Source organism: Rhinolophus sinicus, chromosome 17 (assembly GCF_057876585.1).
Source record: "Rhinolophus sinicus isolate RSI-liver-muscle chromosome 17, RSI-T2T, whole genome shotgun sequence".
NCBI classification, from domain to species: Eukaryota; Metazoa; Chordata; class Mammalia; order Chiroptera; family Rhinolophidae; genus Rhinolophus; species Rhinolophus sinicus.
Window position 1 is genome coordinate 31194325 of NC_142517.1, and position 15320 is coordinate 31209644.

Sequence of the window (15320 nt, forward strand, 5' to 3'; positions counted from 1 at the left end):
AATATAAGAAATATGTTAAGATTTTTAAAGGCTGGATGTTGTGTACATGGTTTTTCATTTTATTATTATTTATCCTTGCCTGAATCTTTAAAATATTTTATAAAAATATATTTAGAAATATGTGCATGATGAATTATTTTGAATGATTTTTAAGAGTCCAGAGTTGTCATTCTTTTACGTGAAATGGCATACTGAGAACGTGCTTCTTACGTATTTAAAGTGTAATCTAAATAATTGTGACTATTGTATCCAGTTTCTCCACCTCCTTATATTTAGTCATGATTTTTTTTTTCCTGTTGTGTAATTAGCTTATTATATTCTGTGGTGATTTTAAAGAAGTGACGCTGTGTGAAGTCCCAAAGTTAAGTCACAAGGATTATGCGGCTTTCAACCCGTTTGCTGAAATACTTACTCTTGGAACCGTGATCCACTATGGAAAGTCAAACCACTCTGAATGTTGCTGTGATTAAGCCAGGTGTATACTTTTGTTCACCCCAGCCCAATGCCAGGCAGGTGAGAGAAGTTGCTGTCTGATTCCTGCCCTCCGCCATTTAGTCATCCTTCCCCTCTCCCACTCCTGTCGTATCTGAGGTGCCTGACATTGTGTAGCAGTGACAAGACACCCCAACTATGCACCCTTTGAATTCCTGTGAGAATAATATAATGGCTTTTGCTGCTTTGTATGTGGCAATAGACAATAGAAGCAAGCTTCTCTTAAAAATGCCAGGTTTGATGATTCCAATGGTGGTAGAGCAAAGGTGGAACATGTACCATTTAAACATATTCAGCATTTGTTCTGAGTAGAAGAGGAATCCTGCATACAATAAGCACAACAGATGGCTGAGAATAAAATAAACTAAGAAACAGAAAACAAATTCAGAGTGGTATTGAACATGTTAGTGGAGATGAGTATGCAATAACTGTCAGAAAAAAATGAGAATGTTTTCAAATCAACAACTTTAAAACCAAGATGATCATAACGGAAATGCTTCAGCATTTGATTTTTATTGGCAACAACACTAGTAGGCCAAAGGATGAATCAGGTTTCATTTCCTCCTTTTTTGAGATTTTAGAATACTGCACTGCTTGGAATTTTATATATATAATTTATATATAGTTGTTGCTTGTTTGCTGTTGGTAGGTGGTTAGTAACATGTGTTCTATGTGTTTTCCATGCTAAAAACCTTTAAAAGCAGCTGCTGAAATTTGGGGGCTTCTATTAGATCATCCATTTATTTATTTTTAATTAATAATCATTTTAGAGTTATCTGTCTATTTTTCTTTTTGGGTAGATCCAATTATTTTCTGGGGAAAAAAAATTCCCTGCCCATAGAACATCTTCTTCTTAGGTGCAAAATAGATTAGCTACTTCATTTTATTTAAAACAAATTAAAAAGAGGTCAGCTTTCTACTTTTTTATTGATTTTGTTATTAACCAGTAACACAAAATGTTTCTCTAGATTCTTATTAGAGATTATAATTTTATACTTTCTACAGCCATACTTTTATCCAAAACTGCATGTGAGAAATAACTTCATGAAACTTTTCCTGAAGAATAAGTAGCTTATTTATTATACCAGATAAGTTATTCAAATCGGGGCTCAAGGATTAATTGCTAATCATCACTTTGGGTGTTCATGGAAAGCAAAACAAAACAAAACAAAACTGAAGATTTGAGTCGTACTGAATGAAGGCCTGCTGAGTCAGTATCTCCAAAAACCCTTTATTTTTCATCATCTGTCTGGGTAATTGTACATATACATAAATAAATAAATATATATATATATATATATATATATATATATATATACATATACATATACATATACATATACATATACATATATATATATATATATATATATATATATATATATACTCTAACCAGTTTGAAATTTATCCTGAATCAAACTTGACCAAAAGAGATTTATGTATCTTCATCATTTTATATTGAATGTCTTCTGAATTGCTTTCACTATGATTTTAGTTTCTCAGCTTTCATTTAGCAAAGTTTTAAGATGGAGCCATATTAAATTTTCTGTTATAGTTGTATTTCAGGTATTTTGAGGACATTGAGTAACACATAACAATGACCCCTACAAGAGAGGTCCTCTAGACTTTAGTACCAGATAAATATGCATTTCTTCTGAGTAAATTAATTAAGTTATGGTGTCACTGAGGCAACTTTTCCGCATTTTCTTTCATCAGTGCATTCAGAACCAAATTTTGACCCCAGTTAAAAATGTGTACAGGAACTTTTGTTCTATTACAATTCTTTTTACTATTAAATTTATATATTTTCCTTTGCTTCCAATGCTTTATTTTGTTTATCTTGATTCATTAAATTTAATATTATCAGCTGCTTCAAATTCTCTTTTGCAATAGTTTGGGAAGGCAGAAAAAAAAGGAAGAAGGAAAAGAAAGGAAATCTATAGAATGTTAAGTCTAGTTTTGCTTACTGCTCCTTGTAAAGATATGGACAGAGTATACAATGTTAAGAGAAAAATCACATAAATAATTTAAATAATCATAGAAAATAATTAGAAAGGACAAGAGAAATCAGGGAAACATAAACAAACAAACAAAAACACAAAAAATAAACCCCTAATAGACAACTTGTTTTCTACCTTTCAACATACAGAAGTTTTTTGTGAAGTCTTCTAATCTTTTATATGCTATGTCTATGAACTGGGGGGCTTAAATAAGCAGAAACCATTAATGATGAGTCACTGATGGCAACGGACAGAAATAGGATATAGGTGAAGATTTTGAGCCAGAGCAAAAAGGTCTAAGAAATACAGTAGAATTTTTGACCTGGCTGCTAATACTAGGTAGAGGCTGATATAGTTGGATAGTACAGATAAAAAATGGGGAATTTTTCTATGTGATTGTAAAGGAAGAATGCTATTGTGAGAAAACTTCTGATTTGTCTGTTCTTGCTTCCTGTCCACGTCATGTGATGGGATACTGGGAACGTGAGGTTGGAATAGTGAGCACGAGAAAATGGTATAATGGGTGCTGGGTCCTCAGGGAGAGTCAAGGTTCCCTGGAAGGGAGAAGGGTGTGAGAACATTCTATGGGGGAGAGAGGGGAGAGAGGGAGAGAGAGAAAGAGGGAAAGAGAGGGAGGGAGGGAGGGAGGGAGGGAGGGAGGGAGGGAGGAAGAGAGAGAGAGAGAGAGAGAGAGAGAGAGAGAGACAGATAGACAGACAGAGAGACAGAGACAGAGAGACAGAGACAGAGACAGAGAGAGACAGAGAGACAGAGAGACAGAGACAGAGAGAAATTTGCTGACTATAAAACCAAATAGAAACATTCCGAAGGAAGATTACTGGTGGGTGGGGATAGAACAGAGGGGAAAATGTATGTGATATAAGAGAAGGAGAAAGTTAAGAGATAGAAGTGGCTGAAATTTTGGCAAGTGAATTAAGAGATAAGGGTCCAAATATGGGTAGTATTAAGTGGCCCATGAGGTGTGGAATAAAATTTTGTAGTAAACATACTTTTGGTGCTAGGACTTTTATTTGCAAATGTCAGGGAGGAGCTGATTAGCAGCTGTAGCTAATCAGTATCTGTCTTCTTCCTGATGATTCACAGAAGACTTACACCAGCTTTGGGAACATTGCTTTTATTAGCCTCCCTCAAGCACATTGGTGATCAATGGCCTTGGGTAGGTCTTATTGCTGAAGGAAGGCTAATACCTTGAGTAAGAAAGATGTACTGTTTATTTCTTATAGTATACGAAGAATGAGATAATTCATTGTAATTTAGCAAACTCTATTTAGTGCTTACTATACTCAAGTATCTAGGTTGGGCTCTACAATTGATTCCTAAGGCATGAAGATTTAAAAAAAAAAAATGTTAAAAATCCAAGAGTTAGAATTATTTACAAGTAGGAGTCAATAAGATCTGAAAGGTCTTAGAGATCTCTGTAAAATAATAAATAATAGGACTAATAATAAAAGACTAGAACTATATCTATCTTTAAAAGGCTACTTCAGTGATGCTACAGCATCTTTTTACTCCTTGACATTTGACTGAGTATCTTAGTCAGTTTGAGCTTCTATAACAGAATATCATAGACTGGGTGGCTTACAACAGAAGCTTATTTCTCACAGTTCTGTAGGCTGGACATTTCCAGACATCCATGCACAGAGGGTGCCAGCATGGTTGGGTTCTGGTGCAGGCCATGCTGTATCCTTGTATGGGCTGAAGTGAGATCATCTCTCTCCTGTCTCTTCTTAAAGGGCACTAACCCCATCTGAGGGCTCCAGCCTCCTGACCTAATGACCTTCCAAAGGCCTCCCTCCAAATATGGGGATTAGGTCTTCAACAGGGATTTTGGGGGGAAACATTCAGTCCATAGAACTGAGTGCCTATTTGTTTTGAGTGCTTACATTTTAAACTTCTCTACAATTGAGCTTCACTGTGTATAATATAACCTTCATCAAATAGTTGTTGTTTGTATTTATTGTAATAATATAGAACATTATTGTATTGTATATTATACTTATATATGTATTTCACATAATAAAATAAAATGTTAAAATTTAAATAATACAATGTTAACAAAATAATAATATAATAAAATATTATGTATCTGTTTATACAAACTTAGAGGGTATCTTCATCTAGAAATGTTTAACACCAAAATAGGGATATGCTTAAAACACTTATGAAATGACAACATTGGCAAGTGTGGCACAAATGACATACTATAAGCTAGACAGAATTACACAGCTAAGGGTTTTGAAGAGAGATATACAAGGGTGATGGAGAGAAGGGCAGATGGGAAAAGTCCCGACTCCATCCACAGCCACACACACATATTACCCTTTGTCCCGCACTTGCCAAATTTGCAAATACTTGGACACTAGAATACTGGTCACTGCAGAAGAGCAAATAACAAAATCGAATTTAAAGTATTATCTATTAACTCTGAACACATCATTTCTAAATCGGTTTCTCAAATATACATTTCATTAAAAATCATAGTCTTCCCAGCCTTTGTCATTTAGTCACTAACTTGCTGTCACTCCTCCACTGCCACCTCCTTGACTGGATTCTGACAAGATCCAGAAGGTCAGTTAAGCTCTTTGCTACTCTTTTCCATTAATGGTTTATTAACTAGGCAAGGCTAAATATATTCTTTTCAATTATGTGTCTCTAGCCAAAATTGGCTCTGCAGAATGATAAATTTTCTTCTAAATCCTTTTCAAGCTATCAGGTATCTTCTCTCCCAGTCTCAAAAGAATCCGCATGCTGATCCTTTGATATATGTTTAAACATGGTTTTGGTTTCATTAACTGCACTGTACTGGGTAATTTTTTTCCTGATAAAATCGATTTTTTTTCATGAGTTAATTCTATTTGAAAATGTTTTTTTTTCTTCATTTTTCCTTTGAGGATTTTTTTTTCTTTTCTATCAGAGTCTGATTTAGATTCTCTCTTATTCTTAATTATACTCAGTAGAAATCACTAAATATCTCCGAACTGTTAACTATAACTCCCAATGAACTGAACGACTTCAGACGTAAATGCCTTCTGAAGCATAATCAGCATATTCATGGCTCAGTGTTCTTCATTCCGCCCGTCATACAGTATATCTGTCATGGTAGAGCCTACTCAGTTTATTTCCCTGCAACCTAGTTCTAGGAGGATTTGCTCTATTGCCTTCGTCACGGGGTCTTCCTTATTATAAAAAGGAGGGCAACTCGCCATCAACATATATTTCAGAAAAAGAGATTTTTAAAATATGGGATTCATGGAGCCTGTGCTGTACACAATGTCCTTTATAACTTAACACTTTGATAGTATATGCTAGAGGCGGGATTATGTGTAAATTTCTGGGAAGAGTATCTATAGCTTTGCAATTTTCAAGGAATTTACAGTCATACCAAAATTAGATACTCTAAAGGGATGCACAATTCTTCTACTTACCTTACCTATTTGATAGATGGTTATGGTAACATGTGTAAGTACAAACTTTTCAGCAAAATAGTCAATGAAATTCATAGTTAATTTAGATTTTTATGTAGTACTACCGTACCTTTATTTCATAGTTTAGTTGAAATTGGCTAATAACTTCCAGGCTTAGTTGGCCTCCAGCTCATTTGTTGGGAGGTCATGCAATATGTACACACAGCTATCTTCAAAGAAACAGTGTTACATGAAGATTTAGCCCAACACTACTGATAGCCCGCGACCTGTGGGAATATGCTTTGTTGAATCTTCTACATCTGTTATTTTGCGTTCTCAAAAAATTATATGGTAAAAATTATTCATAGTCATATCAACTTTTGTTTCTTTATTTCTGATGTATGCATTCTTTGTTTGCAGGTATGCTTTTGCTTTGTTTTGGTTTTTCTTTGGTATTCTTTTCTTTCAAAAGATTTAATTTCCTCAACACATCCATACAACAAATAAGCAATATTTTCTAAACTTTTGTGCTAAAAGACATGAACAGACTTGAGCCAGAGTAAAATTAAACAAAAGCAAAATCTACAAAAAAAAATTAACACCAATGTTAAATTTTTGGACAAATTTCATTTGTCCAAAATGAAGCTGCTAGGGAAACAGCTTCAGTGTATTTTCGGTAAGGCATGGATCTGCAAATATGACAAATGGTGTTCACATTAGAACAAAATGTCCTGCCCGATTAAAAAAATCAAACACTCTTTGTTTAGTGAAAACTACTAATTGGCTACTGACTGAAATTATTCCTAAATGTCTTAGCTTTCTTAATGATCCTCAAAAAATTTATTTTATTTCCTACTATATTTTACATATTAAATTTCAGTTTAACTAACTTTTGGGATCCATTTATGTCTTTACTCTCAATTTGATAAGTGGGAGTCAGAAAATAACATCAAGGGAAATTTATCCTTGCTTTTGTAGCCCAGCAGCTAGGAGGATCAGTGGAGAATTACTATGATGGTGGACTAAACATATGTTAAAAATGACAGAAACAGGGCCACAAAATGGTGCCTAGAAGAGAAAGAGCGAGGAAGGGAAAGAATGAAAAATCAGCCTCAATGAACTTATATACAAATGAAATGAAAACATTGTTTTTCATTATAAATGTTAGTTTGTGGGCTTGGGAGGTGAAGATGTGCTAGATGTATTTACCACATGGACTTCTAAGGCTCTTCCTTGGCTCTTGACAGAGTTTATCAAATTTAGAGATTTCTTTTTACAGTGAAACATTCTTTTTTTGTAAACAGATGTTTTATTTTTCAAGTAATTTGAGGTTATTCATATTAGAGATGTGATATTGTGCTTTGTAATGAGAAGAACAGTAGCCCCTTCTTTATTCATGGTTTTGCTTTCCACGGTTTCAGTTACCTGCAGGCAACTCTGGTCCAAAAATATTAAATTAAAAAATCCCACAAAATAATGTTTTAAGATGTGTGCCGCTCTGGGTAGCATGATGAAATCTTGCCCCATTCTGCTCTGTCCTGCCCGGGAAGTGACTCATCCCCTTGTCCACTCTGTATATGCTCCCTGCCGGTTAGTCCCTTACTTGCCTCCTGGTTATCAGATGGACTTTCACAGTATTGCAGTGCTTGTGTTCAAGTCACCCTGATGTGACTTAATGATGGCCCCAAAGTGCAGGAGTTGTGATGCTGCCAATTCAGATCTGCCAAAGGAAGCCGTGAAGTGCTTCCTGTAAGTGAAAGGTACAGGACAATAAGATATATTGAGAGGGAGAGAGAGAGCACATTCACATAACTTTTATTGTAGTGTATTGTTATAATTGTGTTATGTTATTATTAGAATTATAATTTAATTTTATTATTAAAATTGTTCTGTTTTATAATTAGAATATTTTATTATTCTGTTATTGTTTTTAATCTTTTACTGTGCCTAATTTATAAATTAAACTTTATCATAGATATGTCTGTATAGGAAAAAAAAACACAGTATATGTAGAGTTTGGTACTATCAGGGGTTTCAGGCATCCACTGGAGGTCTTGGAATGTATCTCCTGTGGGTAAAAGGGGACAACTGTATAAATTCGGTGTCATCCCCAATCCTGGCACAAAGCTCCTATAACCCTTAGAATTTCCTAAGTGATGAAGTCAATCAAGGTGTCTTTTGTTATGTTGATGAAGTGTCCTTTAAATGTTTAATTCCTGTTGACAGTCAAAATTATATTAGTTTCAAGTGTACAGCATAGTGGTTAGACATTAATGTAACTTACAAAGTGATCTCCCGATAAGTCTAGTACCAACCTGGCACCATACATAGTTATTACAATAGTATAGTATTGACTATATTCCTAATGCAGTACTTTACATTCCCATGATTATTTTGGTAACTGCTAATTTGTACTTCTTTTTTTTTTTAATGATTGATTTATGGCCCCAGTGGCTTTGCTCTTTTTTTTTTTTTAATGTTTTAAATTTATTGGGGTGACAATTGTTAGTAAAATTACATAGATTTCAGGTGTACAATTCTGTATTACATCATCTATAAATCCCATTGTGTGTACTTCTTAATCCTTTCACATTTCTGACCCAGTCCCCTAACCTCCCTCCCATCTGGAAGTCATCAGTTTCTTCTCTGTGTCTTTGAGTTTGTTTCTATTTTGTTCATTTCTTTGTTTTTTAGATTCCATTTATAAATGAAATCATGTGGTATTTGTCTTTCTCAATCTAACTTATTTCACTTAATACCCTCTAGATCCATCCATGTTGTCAAAAATGGTAAGATTTCATTCTTTTTTATGACTGAGTAATATTCCCTGTGTATATGTTCCACATATTTTTTATCTAATCATCTATCAATGGACACTGAGATTGCTTCCATATGTTGGCTATTATAAATACTGCTGCAATGAACAGAGGGATGTCTAGTTCTTTTTAAATTAGTGTTTTGCATTTCTTAGGATAAATACCCAAAATTGGGATTGCTGGATCATATGGTAGTCCTATTTTTAATTTTTAAAGGAATCTTCATACTATTTTCCATAGTTGTTGAACCAATTTGCAATCCTACCAACAATGCATGAATGTTCCCTTTTCTCCACATCCTTGTTAATGCTTGTTTGTTGATTTTTGATAGCCCTTCTGTCTAGTGTGAAGTGACATTTCATTATGGTTTTAATTTACATTTCTCTGATGATTAGTGACATTGAGCATCTTCATATGTCTATCAGCCAATCGTATGTTCATTTTGGAGAAATGTCTATTCAGGTTCTCTGCCAATTTTTTAATGGGATTGATTTTAAGTTATATGAGCTCCTTATGTATTTTGGATATTAACCCCTTATTGGATATATCATTGATGAATATCTTCTCCTATTCAGTAGGTTGTCTTTTTGTATGTTGATGCTTTCCTTCTTATTTTGATGTAGTCGTTTTTTGTTTTTTGTTTTTGTTTGTTTGTTTCCCTTGCCTGAGGAATCATATCCAGAAAAATATTACTAAGAACAATGTCAAACAGTTTGCTGCCCATATTTCCTTCCAGGATTTTTATAATTTGGGAGTCTTACATTTAAAGTTTAATCCATTTTGAATTTGCATATGGTGTAAGAAAGTGGTCTAGTTTGATTTGTTTTTCATGTATATATATGTCCAGTTTTCCCAACATCATTTACTGAATAGACTGTCTTTACCTCACTGTATGTTCTTGCCTCCTTTGTCATAGGTTAAATAACCATATATGCTTGGGATTATTTGTGGACTCTCTATGCTGTTCCATTGATGTACGCGTCTGCCTTTATGCCACTACCGTGCCGTTTTGATTACTATAGCCTTGTAGTATAGTTTGAAATCAGGTAGTATGATACCTCCAAGCTTGTTCTTCTTTTTTAAGATTTATTTGGCTATTTGAGGTCTTTTGTGGTTCCATATACATTTTAGGATTATTTGTTCTAGTTCTGGGAAAAATTCCATTGGTATTTTGATAGGGATTTTATTGAATCTGTACATTGATTTGGGTAGTATGGACATTTTGTTAATGTCAGTTTTTTCTATCCATGCATGGTATATGCTTCCATTTGTTTGTATTGTCTTCATTTCTTTCGGGGGGGGGGGGGAGAGAGAGAGAGAGAGAGAGAGAGAGAGAGAGAGAGAGAGAGAGAGAGACCACATTTATCTAACCTTTACTATAGTAGATTGTTATAATTATGGTATTTTATTATCAGAATTATAATTATTAGAGTTCTTATAAGTACAATTATGCAAAGCATCTCCAGATGTGGCTGGTGGTCAGGGGAATCAACCATGTGATTTGAGAGTTAGAACTTTCAGTCCCTTCTCATCTTCATGGCTTCCAAGTAGGGTAAAAGTGCTGAAGACTGAGATTCCTCACTAATGGCCATTGAATTGGTCAGTCATGCCTATGCAATGAATCTTCCATAAAAACCTAAAAGGATGGGGATCAAAGAGACTTAGGGTTGATAAATACATGGAGGTGCTGGGAGAGTGGTTAGCTAGGAGAGAGCAGACAAGCTCCTCACCTGTCCCTGCATACCTTGCCCTATGCATCTCTTCCATATGGCTGTTCCTAAGTTATGTCCTTTTATAATACATTGGTAATATAGTAAGTAAAATGTTTCTCTGAGTTTTTTGAGTTGCTCTTGCAAATTAATTAAATCCAAGGAAGGGGTCATTGGAACCTATACTTTATAGCCAGTTGATCAGAAATATGAGTGACAACCTAGACATGCAGTTGGTGTCTGAAGTGTGTGCATATGTGTGAGGGGAGGGGGTCAGTTTTGTAGGACTGAACCCTTAACCTGTGGAATATGACACTATATTTAGGTAGATAGTATCAGAATTGAGTTGAATTGTAGGGCATGCAGCTGGTACCAGAGAATTGCTTGGTGGTGTTATCCAATGACTAAACTATAAAACTATAAACTATAAATTTAGTAACAAGTTCGATATCCATTGTTTAATAGAAAATAATACATGGATTGTGGCAGTATAGCGTCTCACAAGCAGTGGTGCAGTATTTGTGGGAATTTAGGCAAGAGTGAGTTTTATAGCATGTTAGAATAAGCAATGTGGAGACAGGACATGATTGACGGGGGTTGCATATCTGACCTTATTTAGAAAATTCAAGAAACCAAGACCTGAGTACAGAGATCAGAGTTGGCTTAAAGTTTGGGGACTGGCTGACTGAATACAGTGTTTCTGGTCAAGCAGAGCATTTGTAGGCAAGTGAAAGCTTGATTTGCTGAGGGGGCACCCTGAGAAAGAGTGGCTCCATCTTAGACCTAGAAATTTATTTCAACAGTGTGTTAAACACACACACACACACACACACACACACACACACACACACACACACAACCAGAATTGGTATTGGAATCCTAAAAGATAAATGACAAAATAAATTTTTTTTCAGCTAAATTCAGCAACCATAATACATTTTATATAGAGGAGTACTTACATAAAACTACACTGCTGGAGTTTAATTTTGACCACAATCCATTTTGTTAAAACTTGGCTATTCTTATTCTACAAGACATAATAAACTTTGAGTTTTTCACTGCTTTTCATCTTAATCCATTGTCATCATCTCTCCTGCTTACATATGGTTTTCCAAAGGTCTCTTATTTCTTCACCCTGTGTCTCTAATCATTTCCTGGAGACTTGCCAGAATCTGGAATAGGGATGGGATAACAGTGTGAAACTATCCCAGTTGGTAATGATGTTCATTCCTAGCCACACATATCTTGGTTGGGGACTCATTGCAATTCAATCAATATCCAGTGTCTTAGCACTGGATCCTAGTACAAACAGTTTTTTTATCCTCGATGAAAATTCATAGACACAGACCTTCCTTTCCTATGAGTGCTTGTTTTCCTACATCTTCTAAGTCTTGGAATCTATAGTGAGAACACCCCCTATTAGCATAAGCTGTTGTGTAACCTCACCTTGATTCCTCTGCTGCTACAGCCACTTTCTGGCTTTTGTGTTCTAGGTCGGCAAAAAGCTCTCTTTCATGCTGCTGCTCTGTTGAAGACCTTTTCCCGCAACCTATCAGTAGAGTTGTTGACCTCTGTTAGGGGCACATTCTCTGCTAATTAACTAATTAATTGATTAATGAGCATCATATGCCAGGAGGTGTGACAAATGGGTGCCAAGAATAAAATAATAGACATGACAGACATACTCCCTGCCCTTGTAAAGTTTTTGGTTTGTCACAACTAATAATATTCTGAAGGGAACATTATTTTCATCAGGATATATCTTTGTTTATTTAGGGCTGAATTGCAGTCATCCTGGGAAACCATCAACTATTGGTTTTTCTCCTATGCAAAAATTTAAACACACTTTTCTGTGTTTTCTGTCACTTTTAATCAAGTAAATATGGTACATTCTTAGAATTCAAATGACTCCGATCTAATTAGACCACTAGTACTGTATTACCATGGTAGAATTTAAAACGTGGAAACAGCAATCTGCCTTGTGGAGTCATCCAAATTATAAATTGTGAGTGACTTATCCATTAGTTCTCATGCCGCGATACCTATACAGGTCTGCTGTGTGGGCGTACCTAGGGAAGCAATCAATTGTGAGATAATGAAGTGGTTAACCAATAATCAATATCCTTGATTATTTATTCTCACTCTTACTTTCATTACCATTTATTATAGCCTGCAGATTTTACCTAATAAAGACTACTTAAACCTATCACTTTCTCTTCCATTCTATCCTTGTCCCCAAATTCAGGCTTGGCTGGCAGCAGTCCCTAGTCTATCTCTTTTGTTCCTCACACTCATTGTCCACATATTCACCATCCACAGTTTAAATAAAATGTAAACCATATTATTTCATGCATAAAAGTCTTCAGTAAGTTTTCTCATTGCTTACAGAATTAATTCCAAGCTGCTTGACACAGCCCGTGTTTCTGCATTATGATCCTGGCCTACGTCTGTCTCTTCAGATCAATGCCTCCAGGTAAGGACCTCCAGGAACATATCTGTACTCTAACTAAGTTGAATTTATTACTGTTACAGAAAGAAAAACTACACTATGGCTAACAATGGGGCATTAAGTATAGGGTATGAGAAGAGACTAGTTAAAGAATTCAAGTGTGTGTTAGGTAATTTGGGGAAGGGCTTAAGAAGGCAGGAGGTTGGCTCAGCTTTGGGTGCTGGCAGAAAGTGGGCTAAATACAGGATTCAGTATCCTCACAATTTTTTTTTTTTTTAATCTAAGAATCAGAGGGAATGGGAAAAACTGTGCTGTGATTGGTTAAGAAGCATCAATCATTCCTGTTTACTAGGAAAGGAGTGTGTTAGGTTGTTTTTGTGGTTTGTAGTATTCTTTTTGTCTGTGCTCAGGCATGATTACAGAGTGGTCTTGTTTATTTCTCACCCCATCACATCAGAGAGTGCCTATCTGATGTTAGTGTTCTGTGAATTGTTTGTGATTAAGTAGGGTACACCATGAACTATCTGTTGTTGCGAGGGTAGCGTCCAGTTCTCATTGGCACAGGCTGCTTTTTTCCTTTTGCACGTCTCTCATCCTCTCTGTCTCATGCCATATAGCCTGAACTTCTTAAAATGTGCTGACATTCTCTACTGTTTCTTGCTTTTGTGTTTCATATTGTCCTCTCTACTTATCCTTACACACACCACCTTTGCTTGTCTAAGCTCTACTAATTTTTTTAAATAGATTTTTATAAGAAACAATTTTAGATTTATAGAAAGTTGAAAAGATAATAGAAAACATTTGAAAAATGTTTCCATATACTTATCTACTTTTCCCTATTAACATCCTGCATTAGTATCGCACATTTGTTATAATTAAGAAACCAATACTGATATATATATATATATACATATATATACATATACATATACATATATATATATATATATATATATATATATATATATATGTATATGTATATATATGTAATGTGTATAGTATATTCAGATATCCTTAGTTTTTACCTCATGTATTTTTCCATTCTAGAAGCCCATTATGGATATCACATTACGTTTACTTGATTCCTCAAGCTCCTCTTGGTTGTGATAGTTTCTTAAACTTTCCTTGTTTTTAATGACCTTGATGGTTTTGAGAAGTACTGGTAAAGGATTTCATGAAATGCCCCTGTATTGGAATGTATCTCATATTTTTCTCATGAGTGGACTGGGGTTATGGGTATTTGGGAAAACAATGACAGAGGTAAAGTGCCATTTCTATCACATCATATAATGGATGTATATGATCAACCTGATTTATCACTGAGATGTTGTCTGGCTGAGGTAATGTTTGTCAGGTTTCCCCACTATAAGCTTACTCCTTTTTCCCCTTTCCACACTGTACTCTTTGGAAGGAAATCACTATGCACAGCCCACAGTTAGGGAGTGGAGATTTATGCGCCCTTTCCTGTGGGGAGAGTACTTATATACATTATTTACAATTCTTAGGTGAGAGAGATTTCTCTATTTTCCCTCCCTCATTTATTTATGTCAGCATGGACTCATGTATATTTACTTTGTACTTTGGATTATAATCCCATATTACTTTTTAAATTTCATTAATTTGTTGCTCAAGTTGTTCCAGCTTTGGCCATTGCGAGCTCTTTCAATTGACCGCCTTTGCTCCTTGATGTAACCTCATCCTCTTTTTTTTTTTTTTTTAATTGAGCACTTCCTCATTTCTGGCTCCCTAAGGTTTTACAAGCTCTTGTATATTTTCAGCACCAGGAAAATGTATTTCCTAGAACCAACCATTTATCCATGGATTGTGGTTCCTTTTTATTGGAGAATGATATTAGGAAAATAATATCTGAACTCTAGTTGTACTCACTCATGTGGTATCAGGCGCTCTCAGCTGACAGAGCAAGGAAACATATATGAGTATACTAATCCATATCTGTATGCACACATATCTGTAAATATTTGTATATACAACCATCTGCAACTATATTAAACTAAACGTGAGTTCATATTAATGTCTCCAACTCTAATCCATTATTACATAGCTCATTCTAGTTTCCTCCATAGGGCACAGGACAACTTTCACATATTTAAAAATGCTAGACAGCACTTTAGCACTATGCTGGGGGGGCAGTTTAAACAAGGTAATCACCAACAGAAAGTACAAAAATGCGAATAACATGGCACTAACTAGGTTGTGAAAAAGACACTTGTTTTCAGTATGAAAGTTGAATCAAGAAGGCAGGGTGTCTCCTTGCTTGACCTTAGTTGGGAATGTGTGTGTTGGGTGACTCCAATTATTTTCAGCTTTGTGTATGTCCGTGAATGACTGCAAAAGTGCTGTGACTATTGATTTTGGGTTACACATAAATTTTAATTAGTTCATTAATTCAGTTACAAAACCTGTGAATA